This window comes from Anomaloglossus baeobatrachus, chromosome 9 (assembly GCF_048569485.1).
Source record: "Anomaloglossus baeobatrachus isolate aAnoBae1 chromosome 9, aAnoBae1.hap1, whole genome shotgun sequence".
Lineage (NCBI taxonomy): Eukaryota > Metazoa > Chordata > Amphibia > Anura > Aromobatidae > Anomaloglossus > Anomaloglossus baeobatrachus.
In genome coordinates this window covers 41,212,510-41,240,071 of record NC_134361.1, presented here as the reverse complement: position 1 = coordinate 41,240,071, position 27,562 = coordinate 41,212,510, and the positions used below count along the sequence as shown (strand labels likewise).

Genomic DNA, 27,562 nt, shown 5'->3' with positions numbered 1-27,562 from the left:
TTCCTTTCTGAAGTTCTATGTCAGAACAAGCAGGAAAAAGTTACCGCAATTTTGTTTTTCAATTTATAGCTTGCCCAAGGCTTTTTGAATGGTATAACATAAACTTGATGCCAAGATTTGGAGACTACTAAAAAGGCACTGATTCTCTCCTAGAAGAGTATTCCGAAAAGAAAAAAATTGGGACACACTGCAGATTAAGGTAAGTAACTTTTGATATTCTTTGCGCAGTGTTACCAGTTTCTGATACTTCTACTGAAATGATTTTTTTTTTTTGATATTATGGTGGTGATATGTTTCTTTTGGATTGTTCACTAGTTGATTGTTGGGAGGTTGATGTTAAAAATTGGCAAAGCTTGTCAGGTGCCAGGGTCCATTATTGCTCTCTCATAGGAGATTCTACATCTTATGACCCTGCATTCCCTTCCACCCCCTATAGCTTCTGCTACACAGAGTTGGATGGATACTCACATGGCAGCCTGTACTAGGGACAAGGTCTTTTCTTCATTCTTTTCTATTCTGTTTTGTTTCATGTTCTGCTGTGCTCGCCGCAGTTTTTATAAGACGGTCATCTGGAATTTAGTGCAACTGTATATGTAAAATGCTTTCCAAGACTATACATGTGGAACATTTTTTTTTAATGTCTGGCTAAGTCAGTGAATAGGTCTGTGATGTGGCCCAACCTATTTCAACTCTCCTCAATTCCGCAATGTTATAAGCTCATATGTCAAGAAAATGTCAACCTCCGGTGATGGCTACTCACTTGAATAACACTGCAGATGACCACTCCACATCTCCAACATTTAGCCTTCCACCGCTGAGCCTCCACCGCTGCTCCCAGTGTCTGACATTGGCTGAAGTGCTGATGTAACGTTGATAAAGTTGTACCCAATCAGTGACCTCAGCGGTTCTACACTGGCAGAGCTGCTAAGCTCACTGATTGACCGATGTGATGTGAGAGCTGCAGCCAATGCTAGACACCGGAAATAGTGATGCAGATTCATCGGTGGACCTGAGGAAGGTGAGCACAACGAGATGTGTTACTTATTAACAAACGTCAGCCAGGGCCAAATATTTTCCGAAGAGGTACAACCTCTTTAAGTTCTCTACATGCCACAAAAGAAGCCTAAAGGGGGCTTTACACGCTGCGACATCGCTAATGCGGAGTCGTTGGGGTCACGGAATTTGTGACGCACATCCGGCCGCATTAGCGATGCCGTTGCGTGTGACACCGATAAGCAATTTTGCATCGTTGCAAAAACGTGCAAAATCGCTAATCGGTGACATGGGGGTCCATTCTTAAAAATCGTTACTGCAGCAGTAACGAAGTTGTTCCTCGTTCCTGCCGCAGCACACATCGCTGCGTGTGACGCCGCAGGAACGAGAAGGCTCCCCTTACCTGCCTCCCGGCCGCTATGCGGAAGGAAGGAGGTGGGCGGGATGTTACGTCCCGCTCATCTCCGCCCCTCCGCTGCTATTGGGCGGCGGTTCAGTGACGCTTCAGTGACGTCGCTGTGACGCCGCACGGACCGCCCCCTTAGAAAGGAGGCGATTCGCCGGTCACAGCGACGTCGCCGGACAGGTAAGTATGTGTGACGGCTCTGGGCGATGTTGTGCGGCATGGGCAGCAATATGCCCGTGTCGCGCAACAGATGGGGGCGGGTACCCACACTAGCGATATCGGGACCGATATCGCAGTGTGTAAAGTAGCCTTTAATGTTCTAGATGTGGTGTTGTCGTCTGTAGTGTTATTTGTGTGTGTAGCCATCAGACCGGATATCCATTCTGTGAGGTGGTGGTCTCCATGCTGTATATGGCCATCTTCAGGCATAGCAGCAAGAAGTGAAAAATTTTTAAATAATGAATGTGGACACAATTTTCCCTCTTCTCTCTTCTAGCTTAACCTTGGAGGTTTTCATCCCTAATTGTAATGTGCCGCTATTGGGTCGTCAAATGTTAAGAGTCTGCTGTCTTCCAACAATCTTAATTCATATTTCTTCCTCCTTCTTGTCTTGTCTATGTGGTCCAGTCCCTTGTGCTTGTTCTCTGGATTGAGGGTTTTGTTAAATATCGAAGTCCAGCGCCTTTGGTAGTTCTGTTAGCTGGACACTTTGGCTTTTTCAGGAATAACTATGAATCTAAGATAATTTCTTCTAATCTGGTTAACCAGTTCCACAATTGTGTCCCTAAATTTGTAAATGTAGTTGTCTGTTCTAAATTATTCTCTAAATATGTGATTTTCTTAGATTTTGTAGTGAAGAGTTTGTAGATGCGTATAGTTATATCTAGCCTTTTATCTAACATAAGTTTTAATAAGTGAGAGAACTCTTTCGTTGGGCCACCAATGAAGTGTGTCTTCTTGGGTTGGACTTAATTCTGTGACGTGTTTGAAGGCTTGAGGTCACTCTACTGAGCAGATCTGAGGAGGACTAAGCTTCTTCTATGGGTTGTGATATAATTTTATTTTGTTTTATTCACATCTTGAAGTTGCAACGATATCTACAAACAGGTAATCTTGGATGGAGTACTGGCAGAAGGTGTCTAGTTGGTTGTATTCAAGGTAAAAATTAGCAATGCGTTCATCATAAAGTAGGGATGTGACGATTCAGATTTGTGTCAAGACTGACCTCTAATGCTGTTAATCAGGAAATAGACAGGTTGCTCTCCTATGTTGGCGTGTTGTATCTCCAATTATGTTGTCATAATTAAAATATGAATTTCTACCTTGATCTATAGACAGTACTGACTGTTCATAGTCTTGTAGTAACAACCCTTCTCTTGCTATAACAAGCCATGCTTTAACAAGTAATGTCTCATTCCAACTGGAACACTAAGGTTCAATTTAACTTATATAATTTGGTAAAATTGAGTAATCTAAGATTGGACACTATTGAGTGACAAATAGTCAAGCAATAGGACTTACAGCCAGTGCCGTAACTAGAGTGCGAAGAGCCCCCCTTCCTGCCCGCATGTTGATCAGATATATCGGCTCTTGTATTTTTATAAATCCTGTAAAGACATACATGTTGCACCCACATTCTGTACTAGTGTACCCCATCAGGGGCCCTTTCAGGTATACATGTCTCCATCCTGGTATATATGTCCCCCATCCTGGTATATATGGGCCCCATCATGGTATATGTGTCCCCCATCCTGGTATGCATTTCCCTCATCCTGGGTCCCATCCTACTATAATTTTATTTATTCATAACTATATTCCATATTTTAATCACTTGCATATCATTAAGATGTCTATTTTCATGATGTAACTGCAGGATAGTGAGGGACAGGGGGCTCCTATATGATCCCTCATGCTAGGGAACCCTGGGCTATCCCTAATTTCCGGGTTACTCCTAATGGTGGATATGCTAAAGTCCCGCACCTTACTACTCTCCTAACCAGAACTAAACTTACTACTCTGCTAACCAGAGCTAAACTGTTCTTCCCCCCAGGGAAGGAAGGGGCAGGAGTGTGATGGTAACACAGATAAAGACAGACAGGGAAAAAAACCCCAAAACTCAGACACTCAGTCACTGCAAACTCACAGGAAGAAACAGTAAGAAACTAAGAAAAGCAAGAGAAGTAAGGCAGCAACAAAAGGGCAACAAGGTTTAACACTACAACTGCACTCAGCAGTGAAGTACTACAACCACGAGTAAAGGGTGCTTTACACGCTGCGACATCGCTAACGATATATCGTCGGGGTCACGTCGTTAGTGACGCACATCCGGCGCCGATAGCGACATCGCAGCGTGACACAAATGAGCGACGATCAACGAGCGCAAAAACGTGAAAAATCATTGCTCGTTGACACGTCGTTCATTTCCATAATATCGGTGCTACTGCAGGTACGATGTTGTTCGTTGTTCCTGCGGCGTCACACATCGCTATGTGTGACACCGCAGGAATGACTAACATCTCCTTACCTGCGTCCACCGGCAATGAGGAAGGAAGGAGGTGGGCGGGATGTTCCGGCCGCTTATCTCCGCCCCTCCTCTGCTATTGGGCGGCCGCTTAGTGACGCCGCAGTGACATCGCTATGACGCCAAACGCACCTTCCCCTTGAAGGAGGGATTGTTCTGCGGTCACAGCGACGTCGGTGCAAAGGTATGTGCCTGTGACGCTGCCGTAGCAATAATATTCGCTACGGCAGTGATCACCAAATGTCGCATGAGCGTCGTGTGTGCGATATTGTGTGATCGCTGCCGTAGCGAACATTATCGCTACGGCAGCGTCACATGCACATACCTAGTCAGCGACGTCGCTCTGACCGGCAATCCGCCTCCTTTCTAAGGGGGCGGGTCGTGCGGCGTCACAGCGACGTCACACGGCAGCCGTCCAATAGCAGAGGAGGGGCGGAGATGAGCGGTCATAACAGGCCGCCCATCTCCTTCCTTCCTCATTGCCGGTGGACGGAGGTAAGGAGATGTTCATTGCTCCTGCAGTGTCGCACATAGCGATGTATGATGCCGCAGTAAAGAGGAACAACATCGCTAATAAACAGGCAACGATATTTGGTTTTAGGACGACCTCTCCAAAGCCAACGATTTTTGCCTGTTTTGCGATCGTTTAAGATCGCTTGTACGTGTCACATGCTGCGATGTCGCTAAGGACACCGGATGTGCGTCACTAACGACGTGACCCCGACGATAAATCATTAGCGATATCGCACCGTGTAAAGCACCCTTTAAGTCTGAATCACAACACCTCACCAAATCAGTAGAGAGAAGCTATAGCTGACATTAAAGGAAGTGTCCAGGTAGCATATATAGGAGGGGAGTGAATGTGACTGGCTCTCCTACATCATGTGATCAAAGGAGACTAACAAGCAGCCCAGCATAGTTTCACTCTTGCTAGCCTGACTATGAACTGCAAGTCTGTGGGTTGACACCCAAGTCTGCCTGCGCTGATCACAGACATCAGAGACATAAGCAGGCAGATTGCCAGTATATGTAGTTTCCACAGATCCTGAACCCCCATGACAGTCATTGATGTTTGTAAAAGTCTTCTTGTGACATCAATCCATCCTGTGATTTCCATAACACTAAAACGTTTCTTCTTGGTGTTGTAATTTCAATGTTAAGTAATGTTCAAAAGGAATTTTAACTTATATTATGTCTTTGTAGCATATCAAAGATCTGACCATGGACATTACATGGCTGGGGTTACTGATCCTTATCTGCCTTTTAATGTACTTGATCTGGGATACAAGATTGAGAAGATGTAATCTTCCTCCTGGTCCAGCTCCTCTGCCTCTGATTGGTAACTTGCTGCAGATTAAGAGAGAGAAAAGTTGGTGAACTCTCTTATCAAGGTCAGCTGCTTACAGTGCATTTTATATTGCATTAATAATTTCTATAGTAATGTTTTGAAAGCTCTTTGCATTTTTTTTCTCCTCTTTTCAATATTTTGACCTAAAATGTGATAAAATCTTAATTGGTCATAAAACTGCAATAATTTGAATAGCTTCTATAAAGATAATCTTGGAACCGGTCATCAGGTTTCTCCCTTATGAGCTGCGGCCACCACCACTGAGCTCTTATGTACACCATTCTAGAATACTGTACTGTATATAAGAGCCCAGGCTGCTCTGTATAATGTAAAAAAATACCTTTATAATACTCACCTAGGGGGCGGCATGGTCCGATTCGGTTGGTGTCGTTGTTCTCAGTCTGGCGCCTCCTCCACCTTGTCCGATCTCCGACCTTCATCCCAGCTCCGTGTGCATGACGTGTCCTATGTCATCCACAGAGAGGTCTCTATTGCGCTCCTTTGAGCTCGATAATGAAAGGCTGATGTTTCTTCTTCTAATAATGGGCGGGTCAGGAACCATGACTATCAATCACATAATCTCAAATTTACTGTTACACATGTATATGAATGGTAAGGATCTGTAACCTTTTTTTCAGCTTTGGGATCAATATGGCTCGGTATATACCCTTCATTATGGCTCACAGCCAGTGGTTGTTATTTGCGGATATGAGGCTGTGAAGGAAGCTCTTGTTGATCAGGGAGAAGTATTTGGAGACCGGGCTCCTATACCTTTACTGGAGAGGTTTACCCAGGGTTATGGTAAGGTACACATTGTCTAATGGCACATATATTTTTTGAATTTGAATTGTACCATGAAATATCCAAAGAATGCAACACTGGTGCCCAAATTATGAAGCTATTTTATGCCCACCAGAGGACATGACAATCCATTTTGCACTTTTACATCTTTGCTGTTATCACTTGTCACATATCATTAGGATTAATCTAGTAGATTCCTGTATTTGTAAATCAACCCACGGAAAATACAAGTGATTGGCTTTAAAGTCATCTCCAAGATGGGGTTGTCTTCTTCTGGATCTTTGGGGTTCCCTTATTATATTAGAATTTGACCTCACTGGAAGATCCTCTGGTACTCTAGTGGGACAATCTAACCCTGTACCCAAATAATACTGCATGAGGCCCCCTTCACACATCCGTATAAAACATGTACGTGTTACACCGGTAGCGGTGTTATCAGTGATTTCCATCAGTGTGCCATCAATTTGCCATCCATGTCTTTCCGATATGTAAAGAAATTAAAACATTACAAAGCTTCTCCTATACTTACAATGTTACACACATACAGCACACTGACGGGCATGGATGGCATCCATGTGTTGTAAGAATATTTCATGGACCCATAGACTTGTATTGGCCGTTGTCATCCGTTTTGACGGAAAAAAACAGATATGTCTCCATGTGCTTCACACGGACACATGAGCCTTGTGAAAACACGGATATGTGAAGATCACTATTTGTTATAATGTGTACGTGTGGTATCCGGTAAAAGAAACTAATTCCACACGTATTGGAAACAAGTACATGGGATGGGACCATAGATAGAGCTTGCTGGAACTAATCCTCTGGAGTATGGTGAAGGACCTTTCATGATTGAGTTCCTGGAGCATTTTCCACATCATTTGTCCGTAATCAAATTCAGAACGACTTATTGTTAATGGAGATTTTGTATATGTAAAACTGTCAATAACAAAAACAATCCTACAATATAATACAAGTACTACTGCGCTCACTAGAGTAGGTAAGAAGGGGTTTATGTGAGGGTGTCGGTCATAAGTTACAACTAGGTTTCCCCCTCCCCCATTATCCCCCTGGGTGAGCGCTAGTGTCCATTTTTAATGTATTCACTGCAATCCTACTAGATGTTTAAGCCATCAGTTACCATCCAAAAGAAGGGGCTAGGCGTAAACATCTCAATGTCACATGGATTGTCGATGGGGAGGTGCTACGGCTTGTGACCTGACATGATTGTTATGTGACTGTTCCAAAAAAATCAAAACCTGTTGGACGTTTGACTGTAGATTACAAGTTGCACCCAACTTTGCTTCTATAAACTTTAATGTCAGTTGCGTGACTGAGATTCACATAATCATCACATCTATAATGGTTGTAAACTAGCAAATTGCACCAGTGTTTTTGTTCGTGCTTTGTGTCGCAGTGTAGGCTGGGTTCACACACTGCGTTTTTTTGATGCTGCGTTTTTGTGCGTTTTTTGCGTCAAAAAACGCACAGACGCAGCGTCAAAAAAAGCGGCAAAAACGTGCGCGTTTTTGCTGCCATTTGGTGCGTTTTTTGCTGCGTTTTGGTGCGTTTTTTGCTGCGTTTTTGCTCACTGCGTCTTTATGCGTTTTTTATCAGTGAGCAAAAAAAAAAGGTCTGATGTCATTTCCTTCTTCAATATGTTTTTCATTCTCCACTAGTGTATGCAGGAGAGCAGACAGCTGCAGAACTTCAAGGCTCAGCATACTCCATCCAATAGTGTATGCAGGAGAGCAGACAGCAACTGCAGAACTACAAGGCTCAGCATGCTCCATCCAGGACTGTATGCTGGAGGGAGAGTCAGGGGGAGCAGACCTACAAGGCTCAGCATCCTCCATCCAATAGTGTATGCAGGAGAGCAGACAGCAGCTGTCGAACTACAAGGCTCAGCATCCTCCTTCCAGGACTGTATGCAGGATTTCTTTGCCCCCCCAAACAAAAAAAATTACGTAGGCTTCGCCATATTTTTGTATGCTAGTCGGGTACAGCAGGCAGGTACGGGCTGCCCCCAACCCCCAGCTGCCTATTTGTACCTGGCTGGGAACCAAAAATATAGAGAAGCCCCTTTTTTTTAATTATTTCATGAAATAATTAAAACAAAAAAAATAACGTGAGCTTCGCCTAATTTTTGTGTCCAGCCGGGTACAACTAGGCAGCTGGGGATTGGAATCCACAGTGCAGGGTGCCCATGCTTTCTGGGCACCCCCGCTGCTAATTGGAGTCCGCAGCCACCCCAGAAAATGGCGCTTTCATAGAAGCGCCATCTTCTGGCGCTGTATCCAACTCTTCCAGCTGCCATGATGCCGGGTGGCTCACTGGGTAATAATGGGGTTAGGGCTAGCTGTATATTATCAGCTGGCCCTAAGCCTGAAATTCATGGTGTCACGCCAATATTAGACATGGCCACCATGAATTTCTAGTAAAGATAAAAAAACCACAACACACAGAAAAATATTTTTATTAGAAATAAAACACAACACAATTAGTGACTCCATCTTTATTGAAATAAAGAACCCTCCTCCGCAATAATCCTGGGTCAAGGGTCCCGCGCCGTCCAATCCGGATCCAATATCATCTGATCGGTTTGCTGGAAGGCAAAGCGATCAGATGATGTGTCAGGATCAAGCGCCTGAATCACATCACACATCAGCTGATTGTATAAAAGCCATTTATACAATCAGCAGATGCATCGGTGCAAAAAAAAAAAAACTCACTTATCTGCTGATTAGTGATTACCGGCAGCTCCGGGAGCAAGTCTGATCCCGTCCAATCGCTGCAGGAGCTGCCGGTAATCATGGATGAAGTCTCCTGACGCATCCGCTGATAGGTTAAACCGGCCGGGCGCTGGAGTCAGCGTCACCCCGAGACTTACGATCAGCTGACGCGTCAGGTGACTGCATCAGGTGATCCATCGCCAGGTCCTGCATCCTGCAGGCATACGTACCTGGGGAGACTGCACACACCCGGAGCGGCGGTAGCGGGAGGAGGCGCTGGGAGCGGGCATGGCACCGGGAGTCTGCTGACAGGTGAATATGACTTTTTTTTTTTCTACTGTTCACTTTTGTTTTCGCAGCCGCTTCCACCTCCTGCCCGTACTTGGCGCCGCACGGCAGCATACATGCAAAGGACGGGAGGTAGACGCAGCGGTGACCGTACTGGGAGGATTCACGCTTCTGTGTTTACTGACAGAAGGAATCCTCTTCCTGTACATGTCACTTTACTACCCACCTCCTGCGTTTATAGCTGCGTTTTTGGTCTTAGAAACGCACCAAAACGCGTTTCTCATTGCGTCTTTCAACATCCCATTGCACTCAATGGATGAAAAGCGCAGTGAAAAACGCGGGAATAATTGACATGCTGCGTTTTTGTGGCACCACAAAAACGCAGCTGAAAAAAAACGCTGTGTGCAGACAGCAAAAATGAAAACTCATAGACTTTGCTGGATATTGGAACTGCGCGTCATTTCCTGGTTTCGTACGCTGGGCTAATGTGCGGTAACCGGGTGACGTAGCCCATGCGGTCATGTGACTCGGATGGGTCACATGGTTGTATTTACATCCGGCGTGGGCCGTGAGTTCCGTGATTGATGATTGGCTCTCTATGATAAACGTCCAGGGTTCCTATGGATACGTGGGCGTTGCTGGAGCTAATCACATGACCAATCATCTCCACATGGGGGTATTAAACTGTGAGTAGCTGCAGGGTAAGTCGTCCATGCGATACATCTGTATGGAGAGGCGCGTGCTGCAGAACGAGTAGCCCTCTGACAATATTCTGGTATGTAACCGTGGTTACTTAATACTTAAGGACATTTTGTGTGGTTTTGGATTTGGGGTTTTTGTGATATTTTATTTATTCCACAGGCGATTGGGCCTCTTAATAAAATACCGTCTCCTGATGAACCCCAATCAATTTAATGGGGAGAAACGCGTCGAGACCTTGTGATTTTATGTTATTGGGTTGAGGACCATGAAAGCCGGGACACCTTCACCTCAAGGGAGAAATAAGTGCTAAGGGGATTTTTTTGACCCGAATTTATCTCAGATAAGTGCAAATTGTTTATCTTCTATTTTCCTCACTAATTGATGGTATAACCCCTTAGATTACCCGACTACAAGGGAGCTTAGGGATATCATAGGAGGGAAAGCCGCCGAGGAATGGGGGCACCTCTTTACCGTTAGGGTGCGTGTAACCTTGGTTATATCTCCATTGACAGGTAGAGGAAAGAGAGAACGAGGGTTATTTAGAGATTTTTCCCAATTTGCATTTCCATGAAGGTGATATAAGATTGGAACAACTGTTTTTGTTCCGTAGGTGAATATTATTGGGGCTGTATCATGGTCCTGGGATGTTTTGTGTGTGTCACATTTCACAGGTGGAATTTTGAACTGTTTTAATATATTTCAATAAAAATTGATTTTAGATATACTAATTGAGGTAGCTTCAGGGTGTAACTAATTGATATACTACCTATAAATCGTTTTTCCAAGTGTCAAATTTAGTGGAGCAAAGTCATGCAGTTTTCTGAGCAAAAACGCACCCGAAAACTGCGCAAAAACGCCGCGAAAAACGAACTTACCCTAACGGTGTCAAACTTCTCATTAACAATCACATTTGGATATTCTCATTAGAACACATCATGGGTTTAGGTCAACAATAGGACTGTCCAGACCTATCAACCTTGATCAGCCACCAGTATTATCCACCAACAGCAACTGTACCTAATTTTGTAGGCTTTAGCCTGAGCAATGGAGAACGGTGGAAAATCTTGCGAACATTTACTGTCAAGACCCTTAAGAGCTTTGGATTCGGAAAGAAGAGCGATGAGTCCAAGATCCAAAAGGAAGCGCAATGTATTGTCGAAGAATTTAGAAAGTATAATGGTAAGACATGCTACTCAACAGAACAGTAAATAAAGGGCTTAAACACGTGGATATATGACCAATTTTTTTTTAATTTATGTATTATTAGTTTTTTTTGGCAATGCTTTTTTTTACATATCCCAGTCTGCATTAAAGGGAGCCTGTGACATGGAAAAATGCTATTAACTTGTAGATATGGGATTAATCTGCAGGTTAATAGCATTCTGAAACTGCCCAGTAATGGCACATTAAACCCCACTTCCGGGAAGAAATGAATTATAAGCCTTCTGGTAGGGTTCTGGTTTCAGTCATGGAGGCGTCGCTGACATGGGTTCAGTCACTGACCTGTGTATTGAGAGTGGTGGCTGTAACTGCGCCCCCCGCATTGACTGACAGCTGGTTCTAATGCTGAGCGGCTGTCAGTCAGTACGGGGGGGGGGGGCATGGTTACAGTCACCAGCACACGCTGATCAGACACTACAATAGAAAATATAGGGTTTGAGTGAGTCTATCAGTGTACAGCAATGTCAGATTGTTTTTATTAGACTAGATTCAGGGATGAAAAAACATGACACACATTTATCACATATAGTTTTAAAAATTGACCACCATGCAATATAATAACTTTATGTTAAAGGGAATGTGTCATTGTTTGTTTGAATCAGATTTTTTCATGGTAAATGTTGTTATGTTAAAACATTTATTTTCCTTTTCAATTTTCCATGCCATATACACCATATATTAAAAAAAAAAAAAAAATGAAGAAAATGTAAATGTTTTAACACTTTATACATATATATAAAATTGAAATGAAAGCAAAACATATAGTAAATTTATGTTTTAACACTAGTCACTAACACCAGACTCAGACTTCCTGTCCTCAGGCTCATACTCCTTGTCCTCAGGCTCATGCTTCTTGTCCTCAGACTCATGCTTCCTGTCCTCAGACTCATGCTTCCTGTCCTCAGACTCATGCTTCCTGTCCTCAGACTCATGCTTCCTGTCCTCAGACTCATGCTTCCTGTCCTCAGACTCATGCTTCCTGTCCTCAGACTCATGCTCCTGTCCTCAGGCTCATGCTTCTTGTCCTCAGGCTCATGCTTCCTGTCCTCAGGCTCATGCTTCCTGTCCTCAGGCTCATGCTTCTTGTCCTCAGGCTCATGCTTCCTGTCCTCAGGCTCATGCTTCCTGTCCTCAGACTCATGCTTCCTGTCCTCAGACTCATGCTTCCTGTCCTCAGACTCATGCTTCCTGTCCTCAGACTCATGCTTCCTGTCCTCAGACTCATACTTCCTATCCTCAGACTCATACTTCCTATCCTCAGACTCATACTTCCTGTCCTCAGACTCACACTTCCTGTCCTCAGACTCACACTTCCTGTCCTCAGATTCACACTTCTTGTCCTCAGACTCATACTTCTTGTCCTCAGACTCATACTTCTTATTCTCAGACTCATACGTCCTGCTCTGAAGACTCATACTTCCTGTCCTCAGACTCACACTTCCTGTCCTCAGACTCACACTTCCTGTCCTCAGATTCACACTTCTTGTCCTCAGACAAACACTTCTTGTCCTTAGACTCATACTTCTTGTTCTCAGACTCACACTTCTTGCTCTCAGACTCACACGTCCTGCTCTCAGACTCACACGTCCTGCTCTCAGACTCACACGTCCTGCTCTCAGACTCACACGTCCTGCTCTCAGACTCACACGTCCTGCTCTCAGACTCACACGTCCTGCTCTCAGACTCACACGTCCTGCTCTCAGACTCACACGTCCTGCTCTCAGACTCACACGTCCTGCTCTCAGACTCATACGTCCTGCTCTCAGACTCATACGTCCTGCTCTCAGACTCATACGTCCTGCTCTCAGACTCATACGTCCTGCTCTCAGACTCATACGTCCTGTCTTCACACTCACACTTCCTGTTCTGTAAAGAAGACTTTTCAGCAGTCATAATGCAGGATTACAACACCTCTATACTGGTAGTCTCCAACTGTGGGCAGCAAGCTGCAGTATGGCCGTAGAGGTCAACGATGAGTATTATATTTTCTTTTGCCTGCACTGCTCCAGCTTAAATTCTTTGACGACCAATTCCTTTTAAGAAACCATGATAATAGTGTGATTGAAATGTCTCCTTCTATTCCAGGCCATCCTGTAGATCCCGCCAAGTATCTCATACATGCTTTTTCTAACGTTCTCTGTGTTTTCATATTTGGAACTCGTTTTGACTACAAGGAACAGAAGTTTACCAAGAAATTTGAAATTTTGGATGACTACTTTTATCTTGCAAGTTCTACCTGGGGTCAGGTAACTCATTCTGAAGTGGGCATATACCATATAGACAAGTCTCCATATATAGTCTCAGTATGTAGACTTTAAAGTATAAGGAGAGATAGATAAATTCACAATATAAGGAGCAAAAGTATCCCGCTGCTTAAAATGGGGCCAGGTGAACACTGAGTCAACTCAGACAGGTGAAAATACACACTTTGACATCAAAAACCTCCTTTAATTTTGTAAATTCTCTGCTATGTAGCCGAGTTAATTTCTCGGATATTTGACAAAAGATAATTCTTATGCACACTATAGTGCACACATGAAAAAAAAAGAGTAAACTAAGGTTTAACTCAAAACTACTGCACCTGAGCCGCTCGGTTCTTGTAGTCCAGAGGTTCCAGCTGCGCAGTCTCTAAAGGAGCCGGCGCAGACTGAAACAACCCTAACTGGATGTCTAAGATGACCACTCAGACTTTTGTTTCCTAAGTGGCCATCGAGGATATCACCTACCTTCTAAAGAATCCAGGGGAAGGTGCAGAATGAAAAAGGATGTAAACCAAAAGTAACAGTCTGCCAGGAAAGAATTTGGCAGAGAGGCTGTAATTCCAAGCAGGTTCCACTTCAGAAATATCACCAGCGGGAAATGCAAGCCTGGGGAAGCTTTACATAGTTACACCTGCCTGATGATAGGGCGGACTGAATTACAGCATTGGAAACACCTGTGGGCAGAAAGGCAATGAACACAAACAAAGTGTTCAGAACCAGGACAGTGACCGAACCTGACTGTGGAAAAGTGTGAGGAAAACGAACCACAATTTGACATTTGTCTTTTTTTGGAACTCTACAGTTGCTGACCATGCTTCCAACATTTATGAACCACTTTCTAAGTCTTCAGCTGCGGTTCACTCGGCTTTCGAAGGATATGATTGAATTTGTACATGAGAGGGTGAAGAGCTGCCTTGAGACTCTGGATCCCACCTCACCCAGACATTTTATTGACAGCTTCCTCATCAAAATAGAAGAGGTATTTATATATTTGTAAAAATAGTGCCACCAGATGAAGCTATGTAAGAGCTAAACCTAAAAAACCCCCAAACCCCTTAGTACAGTTTTAAATAGGATGCATCCCCAGCAAGAACAATTAGGATCAGTCCACATGCACCATGCATATGACCTCAAATCTATGTAACAGAGGTTGGGGACCTGAAAAAGATGCTAAAATAATGCAAAAGTTATATATTATATTTACATATGTATATACAAAAACTGTACATACATTACACACATTAATAGTTACACTGTGCACATATACACAAGCAGGTATACACATTCGTACATTATACACAAATTCCCTGAATGTGTGTTTGGACCCCAGAGCTCTGTAAGAGCATCTCAGTTTCATGAATAAGAAACCTTACAGAGGAGCCGTTTTATAGGAGCTCGGGAGGTTTCCCCTTTTTCGTGAGTCTCCTGGATGTTCCCTGAGAGTTGGCAGCTTCTTATCTATATAATAGGATAAACGTGATAGTGCCACCTGACGAAGCTACGTAGAAGCTAAACCTAGAAAAGACATTATTATTACACAAATGAAAACAGCTACATACACATGTATACACAAAGTGTATGCACTCTATATGTGGCGCCCTGGACAAGCCAGGGGCCACAGGTAACAACACACACACACCCCCACCCCCAGCAGTTCACAGTAGTCATCCCCAGTGAGACCTGATTTCTTCCTCGGGTTCAGACAGACACACCAGGTGGGCGGAGTTAAGGAGATAGGCACGCCCACCGAGGAGTCTAGCTGGCCTGAGGCAAAAACCAGCTCAGACAAGTCCAGTCAGAGGAAGAGAGAGGAGGTCTGCAGAGAGGCAGACGCAGACTGGGGCCTAGGTTGGAGCCTAGGTCCCTCGTGTAGCCAGTGAGGCAGACTGTAGTGGCCGTCTGCGGGAGTCGGGAGGACAGTCTTGGTGGAACCGTAGGTAGCTGGGGCTGGGCGGTGGCCCACCGGTACTGAACCGAGGAGCCAGCTGGAAACAGGAGCGCAGGAGGAGCGTACACGAAGGTGAAGGAAAGGACTTACACCACCAACCTGGGGTCAGGGGAAAGACACCGCAGCCGCCTGTGGGACCCGTCCATCCAGCCGTTTGACCAGAGACTCTGTGTAAATTATTGGCTGAGTGAGTACCACCGTGCCGTGCGGCACAGCGCTGCCACCGCGACCCTGCACCTCGTCAGGCCCCGTAACCCGCCTGCCATCCCTAACCCTCACCGGGCCCCGGGACAACCAACCCCCTACCCACGGAGGGGAGAACCAACATCCAAGCTGCTCCCAGTCATCGCTCCCGGGATCCCCGTCCAGAGCAGCGGTGGTGTCACAACCTCACCACAACCGTGGGTGGCGTCACGGACAATATCCCTAAACCCAAACCACCCCCCTTTCACTCACGGATGAGGAACGCCGCTCGAGTCCCCGGGATCCGGCCCACCGCTCGAGCCACCACCGAGCAGCAGTAGCAGCCGGATCCGAGCAGTGGGTGAGCGCAGCGTCCCCTCCTCCGCCCGCGACATATACATTATACAATCACATGTACACATCACACATGTATACACAATAGGGAGGAGTAAACTATTGCCAGAAAATTCTTCTACGGCTACATTCAAACATCTGTTTGTCATGGTCTGATTATAGTCTCAGCACATAGTGCCTGTCACGCTAGGTATGAGGAAATACTGAGCGAACGGTGAAGAGGGAGGGAGGGGAAGATGGAAGCTCTGAGTCTAGGGAAGGGAGAGATGGTGACCCTTGATAAAACCTTCCGCTGGCCCCTCGCTGCCCTGATGTTCCTAAATAGGTTCCACACCTATGCGCCAAGCAGGATAACTGGCCCTGGCCGACCCTGAACTCTGCCCTAAGTAATGATTGAGTGGGATGAGCACAAGTCAACCCCACTAAAGGCCATGTCACACTAAGCAACATCGCTAGCAATATCGCTGCTAAGGAACGACTTTTGTGACTTAGCAGCGATGTTGTTAGTGATGTCACTGTGTGTGACATCCAGCAACAACCTGGCCCCTGCTGTGAGGTCGTTGGTTGTTGCTGAATGTCCTGGACCATTTTTTACTTGTAGCTCTCCCGCTGTGAAGCACACATCGCTGTGTGTGACAGCGAGAGAGCAACAACTAAATGTGCAGGCAGCAGGAGCCGGCTTCTGCGGACGCTGGTAACCACGGTAAACATCGGGTAACCAAGAAGCCTTTACCTTGGTTACCCAATATTTACCTTCGTTACCAGCGTCCGCCGCTCTCAGCTGTCAGTGCCAGCTCCCAGCTCTCTGCACACGTAGCCGGAGTACACATCGGGTAATTAACCCAATGTGTACTGTGGCTAGGAGTGCAGGGAACAGGGAGCCGGCACTGGCAGTGTGAGAGCGGCGGATGCTGGTAACGAAGGTAAATATCGGGTAACCAAGGTAAGGGCTTCTTGGTTACCCGATGTTTACCGTGGTTACCAGCGTCCGCAGAAGCCGGCTCCCTTCTGCCTGCACACGTAGCAGAGTACACATCGGGTAGTTAACCCGGTATGTACTGTGGCTAGGTGTGCGGGGAGCCAGCGCTAAGCAGTGTGCACTGGTAACCAAGGTAAATATCGGGTTGGTTACCCGATATTTACCTAAAGGGGGCTTTACACGCTACGACATCGCTAATGCGAACTCGTTGGGGTCACGGAATTGGTGACGCACATCCGGCCGCATTAGCGATGCCGTTGCGTGTGACACCGATGAGCGATTTTGCATTGTTGCAAAAACGTGCAAAATCGCTCATCGGTGACATGGGGGTCCATTCTCAAAAATCGTTTCTGCAGCAGCACACATCGCTCCGTGTGACACCGCAGGAACGAGGAAGCTCTCCTTACCTGCCTCCCGGCCGCTATGCGGAAGGAAGGAGGTGGGCGGGATGTTACGTCCCGCTCAGCTCCGCCCCTTCGCTGCTATTGGGCGGCCGCTCAGTGACGTCGCTGTGACGCCGCACTGACCGCCCCCTTAGAAAGGAGGCGGTTCGCCGGTCACAGCGACGTCACCGGGCAGGTAAGTATGTGTGACGGGTCTGGGCGATATTGTGCGGCACGGGCAGCGATTTGCCCGTGTCGCGCAACAGATGGGGGCGGGTACCCACACTAGCGATATCGGGACCGATATCGCAGTGTGTAAAGCCCGCTTTAGTTACCAAGCGCAGCATCGCTTCCATGCGTCGCTGCTGGCTGGGGGCTGGTCACTGGTGAGATCTGCCTGTGTGACAGCTCACCAGCAACCCGTGTAGCGACGCTCCAGCGATCCCTGCCAGGTCAGGTTGCTGGTGGGATCGCTGGAGCGTCGCTTAGTGTGACATCTCACCAGCGACCTCCTAGCAACTTACCAGCGATCCCTATCAGGTTGTATCGTTGTTGGGATCGCTGGTAAGTTGTTTAGTGTGACAGGGCCTTAAGTCCTATAAACATACAGGGAAAGCAAACAGGGGAAAGCAAACAAACAACTTATTTCCGAGATGATCAGCAACATACAACAACTTTTCTCCCAGTGATTTCAAGCCGACTGCTTGCAATCAGGACCGTATGGAAACTTAACTCTATCACCAGCAACATACCAAGGGGAAAAGCAGGTATATAAAGACACAGAATGTGAGGGATAATGATTAGCAGCTGAAAGGAAAAGATCTCTGCAGGGTCCTAAAGGCGAAAGAGTAAGCCCTAACAGAGAAGATACACAAAACTCCATTCACATCACATAGTAAAGGATGGAATTTCAAGGAGCAGTTTGTGCAGCCAAATACAGTGATCTTCTGCAGAAGGACACCACAGAGTTGTCTCTCAACCCTGACATGCCCGTTACTCTACCCCTGGTTCTTTTGACATGAACTCAGCAGCCCCATATAAGATTATGAGTCTGCTGAGTTCAGTCGCTGCGTCCCTTGCCGTCTATGCTTGTGTCGTGGGCGGAGGAGGGGACGCCGCGCTCTCCCACTGCTCGGGTCCGGCTGCCACTGCTGCCGCGGCCGCTGTTGCTCGGTGGCTCGAGCGATGGGCCGGATCCCGAGGACTCGAGCGGCGCTCCTCGCCCGTGAGTGAAAAGGGGGGTTTGGTTTTGGGGATTTATTGTCCGTGACGCCACCCACGGTTGTGGTGATTGTGTGGACACCACCGCTGCTCTGTATGGGGATCCCGGGAGTGGTGGTATGGAGCAGCTAGATGTTGGCCCTCCCCTCCGTGGGTAGGGGGGTTGGTGGTCCCGGGGCCCGATGATGGGGAGTTAGGATGGTTGACAGGCAGGTTATGGGGCCTGTTGAGGTGCAGGGACGCAGGGGCAGCGCTGTGCCGCACGGCACGGAGGTACTCACTCAGCCTAAGGATGATGACACAGTTCACGGTAAACAAGCGGCTGGTTGGACGGGTCCCTCGGACGGCTGCGGTGTTGATGTTTCCTGCAAGTTAGCGGTGACTGTCTCTTCCCTGCACCTAAATACGGTTGTTGGTAGCGATGGATTCCCACCGGTAACCCGCTCCCCAGCTTGGATATGAGCCGGAGGAGCCCCTGTTTTGCCCGCAGGCGCTGGCCCTGAGGAACTGGTGCCTTGGCGGTGGCGGTGTCTCTCCAATATGGTTGGACGGTTGCCTTCAATCGGGACTTTGGCTGTTGGGAGACCCGGAGGTCCCCTTCACTCACGGATTTGGCAAATTGTGCGGCGACTCCAAGCCTTGCCGGGATCCGAAAGGCCCCTGCCAATGGTGCTGGCTTCTCTTTGTGTACCGGTCCGGTACCGCCGGGCCACCACCCATCCACGGTCCTTACGGTCGACTCCAATAGGCCACTCCTGCAGACGGTCACCGCCGTCTGCCAACCTTGCTGTCTCAGTCTGGGGCACACACCCGGACCAACTTCAGGCTCTGTTGCTGTCACTTTCTCCTTACACTTGCTCCTCTACCACTTCCCTCTCACTTCCTTCAACTCTCAAACTCAACTCTAAACTGCTGGTTTTCCTGCCTCCAGGACTGTGAACTCCTTGGTGGGCGGAGCCAACCGCCTGGCCCACCCCCTGGTGTGGACATCAGCCCCTAGAGGAAGGCAACAAGGATTTTGTGTTCTGACCTTGGTGTGCCTGCAGGGAATGTGGGGTGTGTGGTAGTGTCATGACCTGTGACCCCTGGCTTGCCCAGGGCATCACACTTGGACCCTGATAAACAATGATGTGAATATAGTCTTAGTTGTCAGTGAAAAATCTTTCATTCTGGAAGGATAAATACAAATATTTATGAATGATTTTTGCACAGGAGAAGAATAATCCCAGCACTGAATTTCATTTAAGAAATCTCCTGGTAATAACCCGTAATCTGTTTATAGCGGGTATAGGGACTATGAACACCACCATGAGATTTGGACTGCTCATCTTACTAAAGTATCCTGAAGTACAAGGTGAGTGATTAATGATCCTTGGTGCACATCTGCATGTGTGGAGAGAGCTCAGGAGCTGAGTCTGCATCACTTACATCAGATGCCAGCTGTGCTAAACAGCCATCATCTACCTGTAACAGCAGCAAACAGTGCTGGTTCTGATCAATGCTGTTCAACCATTTAGATGCCACTGTAATTCCCTAATGGAGGCATTTTAATTGAGTCATCACAGGTTTTTGATAAGTTAACACCGACCCTCATGGCTGTCATCCTGGTATTATTGTGAAGTCCAATCACAGGATGAGCTTCATATGAGAACTTCATTTACACTATATACTGCAATACTACGGTATTGCAATATACAGTGTGTCCGCCCATATCCTGTCCACCGCCATAAACTTGAGAACGGCGGCAGCTATAGGCATAGAAGTGGTGTCTAGGTATAGTAAAGTATCCATGCGCTACGCAATGAAACCGCCTATAGCGCCACCTGGTGGAAAACAACGGAGTTAGCATTTTTATCTTGAAAACAGAACGAGATAAAGAAAAAAGTGAATTACAAAGTTGTAGGGCATCATCAATTCAATACGAATCGACACCTTGCATACAGAAATGCTATGATTAGAGCGTGTAAAACTCACAAGGCTGCAGACGTGAAGCCATACCTCATGGAGACCTTGCTACAAGTCATTGGGTATGATGGCTGTGTGGAGTGGCCTCCACGCTCCCCTGACCTGACCCCATTGGACTTCTTTCTGTGAGGTCACATTAAACAGCAGGTGTATGCGACCCCTCCACCAACATTGCAGGACCTACGACGACGTATCACAGATGCTTGTGCAAACGTGTCACCTACCATATTGCACAACGTGCAGCAAGATACAGTATGCTGTGCAGAGTCCAGATGTGCATTGCAGCTGACGGGGACCATTTTGAGCATCAAAATTAAATGAGCGGCATATGCGTGACCAGCATTCAGTGTTTTGGTGAGGGGTCCTGGGTTTCATATCATAGCATTTCTGTATGCAAGGTATCAATTCGTATTGTATTGATGATGCCCTACAACTTTGTAATTCACTTTTTTTCTCTACCTCATTCCGTTTTCGAGATAAAAATGCTAACTCCGTTGTTTTCCACCAGGTGGCGCTATAGGTGGTTTCATTGCGTAGCGCATGGATACTTTACTATACCTAGACACCACTTCTATTCCTATAGCTGCCGCCATACTCAAGTTAATGGCGGTGGACAGGATATGGGTGGACACACTGTATAGAACAAGCATTGAAAGGATTGCAGGTTCAGGTCATTTAAAGAGACAAAAATAAAAAGAAATTAAAAGAAAAAGGCTTTTTAAAATATTGAAAAATTAAAATCACTACCTTTTTGCATTTTAAAAATAAAGAAATACAAAAAAACAAATATAAAAAAATAGATGCTGTAAAAAAAGAAAATAAAAATATAACGCAATAATTGCATTTTTTTTGGCAAAAATGCAATAAAAAGTGATCAAAACGTCCTATTTACCCACTTTGTGATGACTGTCACTAGGTGGCGTTAGACACAACTTTTATGCAGTAAACAGAGAGGAAGTCAGACAGGCCGAGATCATAAACCAGGATGACACGACAGTACACGGGGGGGGGGCAGATAGAAACAAGGTCAAATTACAAGCTGAAGGTCCGGGTTCCAGGAAGGTACGTACAAACTGCAGGGAGCAGACGGGGACGTGGTCAAGAGGACATCCGAGGTCAGAAGCCGGGAGGTCACAAAAGGAACAGGAGGGGACAGGCAGAGATGGGTCAACAACAGTCCGGCGTCGAGAGGCCAAGATCTGAACACTGAGCACCACAGGAGCCAACAGCACAACTGTAAACAGAAAGTACGAATGGCGGCATCCTGAGCTAACACGCTCCTCAAAGACACAGAGAAATCACTGGGAACGAGAAGCATCTGTGCGAGCAGCTCCCAGGAGACCAGCGCAGAACCCAGTGTTGTGAAACACTCCGCAGAGCATTCATCCTGAAAAACGCTCTGCACAATAAGCAACATATACCGGCAAACCAGGAGAGCATTGCAGAACAATACAGAAGGCTCAGCACATAGGAATCGTGACACACTTTAATGGCGATGTGAAAGACTGTGTGCAGAGGGCGCCCATTCTTGATATAAAAGAAACTTAGTTTTTTGGCAGGGTTGTAAGACAAAAATGCAATTCTGACATTTTCTGCAATTTTTTAAAAAAATTTGTTCTATGTTTGATTTAAATACCGTATTAAGTTTATTTACAAGAATTAGATTTTTTTTTATTTTACTGTGAATGCAAAGTTAAGCCTGCTTTACACCTTTCAATTAAGCATACGATATCGTATGCGATGTGACACGCCCCCATCGTATGTGCGACACGGTCAATTTGTTAACCGTGTCGCACAAACGATTAATTGCCGTCACACGTACTTACCCGTCCATACGACCTCGCTGTGGGCGGCGAACATCCACTTCCTGGAGTGGGAGGTACGTTCGGCGTCACAGCGACGTCACACGGCAACCGGCCAATAGAAGCGGAGGGGCGGAGATGAGCGGGACGTAACATCCCGCCCACCTCCTTCCTTCCTCATTGCCCCAGGACGCAGGTAAGCTGTGTTCATCGTTCCCGGGGTGTCACACACTGCGATGTGTGCTGCCTCGGGAACATTGAACAACCGGACGATCAATTTTTAGGAAATGAACGACGTGTATGCGATGAACGGTTTTACGTTCAATCGCAATCGCACGTAGCTGTCACATACTACAACACCACTCACGATGCCGGATGTGCGTCACTTACGACGTGACCCCGCCGACGCATCGTTAGATATGTTGTAGCGTGTAAAGCCCGCTTTAGTCTTTAGATTTTTTGACTTTGTCATCCAGATAACTTGTACATCCATGTTGCAGTGTCCAGATTAAAAATAAACGTACAGTTCTGATCCTATGTGGAATAGTGGTATAGGCTAAGTTTTATATTAATTACGTAAAACTATTTATGATTTTTTTATTATTAACTCATGATGCCGTGTCTAGAAATCACAAATTGTATCTGCTAGAATAAAGACGTGTATCTCAATTACAGCTAAACTCCATGATGAGATTGATCGAGTGCTTGGACGAAATCGGTTGCCAAATTTTGATGACAGGCTGCAAATGCATTACATGCAGGCAGTCATCCACGAGATCCAGAGATTTTGTGACATTGCTCCTCTGAATGTCCCACATATGGTAACGAGAGATGTCCAATTTAGAGGTTATCAGATCCCTAAGGTAGGTTATACATAGGAGAGGCTAGGTGTAGTGTGGGGGGTTAGTCACTTTAAGGTTCCCATACATATTTGTCATGATTTGACTCTAGGATAGCGAGGGACAAGTGGCTCTTACACTGTTCCTAGTGCTTGGGCCCCAAGGCAGTCTTTGACCTCTGGATTATCCCTGAAGGTGGAGACACCGGAGTTCTGTGCCTTCTCATGAACAGATCTAATCTGTTAACAACCCCCTGCAGGGAAGATAGGGGCAAGAGTATGATGGAAACATAGATTAACACAGACAAGGGAAAACCAAAACTCAGACAAACTGCAAACTCACAGGAACAAACAGCATGAGCCTAAGGAGAAAAGCAAGAGTAGGAAGGCAGCAATAAAAAGACAACAAGAATTAACAAAACTGCTCATACCAATCCTGCACAACAACCACCAGTAAGAGAATACCGAGATAGATCAAAAGAGACAACCGTACATAGCGGCAACATAAATAACTACATATATCGCAATTGAATAATAGAGAGGTGTATGGGCTATAAGGATTTAGAATGACCTACGGAAAAATACATAAGAGACACAGAATTGTAGAAAAAAATCTACAAAAACCGATAAGGTCAATGTGGCTGAACCAAGTGCATTCTTTGGCTCTGAAATCCATATCTTGATTAATAAGACCTGTGCAGAACACAGCAATAAATGAATTACCACCAGTAAGTCTAGATCACAACACCTCACCAGACCAGTATAGATATGCTATAGCTGACATTAATGGAATAGTCCAGACAGCATATATAGAAGGTGAGTGAACGTGACTGGCTCCCCCACAGCATGTGATCAAAGAGACTAATAAGCAGCCCAGAAGATATTAAGTCTTGCTAGCCTGCATAAGTCTGTGGGCTGACGCCCAATATCAGAGAAATTAGCAGACAAAATGCCAGAATCTGTAGTTTCAACATGTTGTCGCCATGACAGTTGGCTATGCTGCAAAAATCTCCTTGTGACAATATTAGACTAAAGTTGGCCAAACCTGCTGATATAACAGTCTTAATATGTTTGGAGGCCTCAGATCTCTTCCCCAACAGATGACGCCAGGGAAGAGAAGGATCCAGGTTGCTTAATTACAGTGCCCGATCCCTAGAGATAAGCTGCTGCCAGGGGAGTTTGGCAGTGTCCCTCTCATATAGAACACATTTGAGCTCTTGGCTGATCCGGGCATTCCTGAGTATGGGAGAGTGATGTTGGCAGAACGATCACTCAGCCGACAGCTTTGTCATGTTTATGACTGCGGAAATTTATCTTAAGCCCTAGAAAACCTTTTTAAATTACATTAATTTGATGTACCTTTTGATCCATTGCAATATTGGATCAAAAGCAATTTTCTTATAGTAAACCTCATAGGTGATCATACATACAGTGCCTGCAAGTAGTATTCAACCCCCTGCAGATTTAGCAGGTTTGATAAGATGCAAATAAGTTAGAGCCTGCAAACTTCAAACAAGAGCAGGATTTATTAACAGATGCATAAATCTTACAAACCAACAAGTTATGTTGCTCAGTTAAATTTTAATAAATTTTCAACATAAAAGTGTGGGTCAATTATTATTCAACCCCTAGGTTTAATATTTTGTGGAATAACCCTTGTTTGCAATTACAGCTAATAATCGTCTTTTATAAGACCTGATCAGGCCGGCACAGGTCTCTGGAGTTATCTTGGCCCACTCCTCCATGCAGATCTTCTCCAAGTTATCTAGGTTCTTTGGGTGTCTCATGTGGACTTTAATCTTGAGATCCTTCCACAAGTTTTCAATTGGGTTAAGGTCAGGAGACTGACTAGGCCACTGCAACACCTTGATTTTTTCCCTCTTGAACCAGGCCTTGGCTTTCTTGGCTGTGTGCTTTGGGTCGTTGTCTTGTTGGAAGATGAAATGACGACCCATCTTAAGATCCTTGATGGAGGAGCGGAGGTTCTTGGCCAAAATCTCCAGGTAGGCCGTGCTATCCATCTTCCCATGGATGCGGACCAGATGGCCAGGCCCCTTGGCTGAGAAACAGCCCCACAGCATGATGCTGCCACCACCATGCTTGACTGTAGGGATGGTATTGTTGCGGTCGTATGCAGTGCCATCCAGTCTCCAAACGTCACGTGTGTGGTTGGCACCAAAGATCTCGATCTCGGTCTCATCAGACCAGAGAACCTTGAACCAGTCTGTCTCAGAGTCCTCCAAGTGATCATGAGCAAACTGTAGACGAGCCTTGACATGATGCTTTGAAAGTAAAGGTACCTTACGGGCTCGTCTGGAACGGAGACCATTGCGGTGGAGTACGTTACTTATGGTATTGACTGAAACCAATGTCCCCACTGCCATGAGATCTTCCTGGAGCTCCTTCCTTGTTGTCCTTGGGTTAGCCTTGACTCTTCGGACAAGCCTGGCCTCGGCACGGGTGGAAACTTTCAAAGGCTGTCCAGGCCGTGGAAGGCTAACAGTAGTTCCATAAGCCTTCCACTTCCGGATGATGCTCCCAATAGTGGAGACAGGTAGGCCCAACTCCTTGGAAAGGGTTTTGTACCCCTTTGCTAGCCTTGTGACCCTCCACGATCTTGTCTCTGATGGCCTTGGAATGCTCCTTTGTCTTTCCCATGTTGACCAAGTATGAGTGCTGTTCACAAGTTTGGGGAGGGTCTTAATTAGTCAGAAAAGGCTGGAAAAAGAGATAATTAATCCAAAGATGTGAAGCTCATTGTTCTTTGTGCCTGAAATACTTCTTAATACTTTAGGGGAACCAAACAGAATTCTGGTGGATTGAGGGGTTGAATAATAAATGACCCTCTGAATAAACTTTTCACAATTTAAGAAAAAAAAAAAAAAGAAATAACATTCTTTTTTGCTGCAGTGCATTTCACACTTCCAGGCTGATCTACAGTCCAAATGTCACAATGCCAAGTTAATTCCGAATGTGTAAACCTGCTAAATCTGCAGGGGGTTGAATACTACTTGTAGGCACTGTATGTATATTATCTTAAGGAACTTCGTAGCAAAATACATATAATTAGTAGAATGTCTGTTTAATTTCTCAGGGTACAGCCATTTACCCCTTACTCTGCACCGTTCACCAGAACCCCGAACATTTTTCTTCTCCATGGGAGTTTAATCCGAACCATTTATTGGATGAGAGCGGCAAGTTCAAGAAGAATGAGGCATTCCTGCCTTTCTCCGCAGGTAGCTCTTGTTGGGACCTGGAGTATATAACTTATAGTAAAAAATGTAAATTATCTAGAAAAGTCTAGTCATAATAAAGATTTATGTTTCAGACTGAGACCTTACAGTTCTAATGATCCAAACGTATGTCTAGGTCATCACCATTATTGACGAGTATCGTTAGTGATTCTTACACATCCAATTTCTTTGGAAACCAACTGGACTTTCATTTTTTTTCGATCTTCTTTTAAATGCTATAACTTTTGAAATATATTTTCTATGACTGTCACTATTTTGCCGAATTTATTATGGAGCGAATTGCAAAATATTCCATTTTCTATTTTCTATTTAAATTCTATTCAATACAGATTTTTTAAAAAAATTGAATAGAATTAAAGTCCAGTAGAATAATTTCGCCCATCTCTACTGGTTCCCTTTACTGTGTTAGATGAGATCTTCTTGATTGGAAAGTAGACGTCCTTCAGGAACACATGGAAACCAGAAATTAATAAATGGTACTAAGTCTATATAAAATATTGTATGTATGTATTTCTTTTAATACCTTATCTTTCTTTACAGGAAAACGAATTTGCCCAGGGGAGAATTTGGCCCGAATCCAACTTTTTATCTTTCTCACTACCATCCTACAAAACTTTGAACTTACTTCACCGACTAAATTAACAGAAATTAAAGTTACAAAAATGCAGGGATTCTTGAATGCCCCAATTAAATTTGAGCTGTCATTTTTACCCCGTTAGATCTGACATGCTTTGTTCTTCCCAGGAAATAATTCTTCTCTCCAGAGTACGGAAAATAAAGAAGTTCATGAAATTGAGCCTTATTGCATTTTATATTGATAAATATTTAGCTCTGATACTTTAGATCTGCTTATTACTACTATGATACTGTGACTTCTTGTTGCTTTATATTTTGCACTTTTTTATCTTGTTATTGAAAGTGATGAAAGATTGGATTTAGTCAGGGGGACAGAGTTTATAGGGGAATGTACTGTGGAGGTGTAAGGGGTGGACGGACCCCTTACACAGAGGCGCAGTTTTCCCCCCCTGAAGATGCCCCACGCTGGGGTAGCTAAAAGAAGTTAATATTAATTGTGTTTTATAGTATTAATGAGTTTCCCCCCCCCCCCTAGAGATCAGAGGGGGACGGCTGTCCCCATAGGAACAGTACAGGAGAGAGGAGGAGCCGGACAGTCTAGGGGGAGGGTGAGAGGTTGCTGTAGGAAAAAAAGTTTTAGGTTTGAGTTAGAGTTTGCTGGGACGGGGGAGAAAGAGCAACGGGGGCAGAGTGTGGGGCCAATTGTGACAGTTAGCCGGAGAAAGAGAAGAAGAGAGTGTCCGGATCGGGAACCAGCAGTGTGCAGGTGGGACCCGAAGAAGCTTA

The 27,562-nt window shown here is 45.5% G+C and overlaps 1 pseudogene; it reads left to right on the top strand.

Annotated features, from left to right (window-relative positions):
• The first annotated feature begins 43 nt into the window (after positions 1–43).
• On the top strand, positions 44–27,065 carry LOC142250416 (cytochrome P450 2G1-like; annotated as a pseudogene).
• Positions 27,066–27,562: the final 497 nt, after the last annotated feature.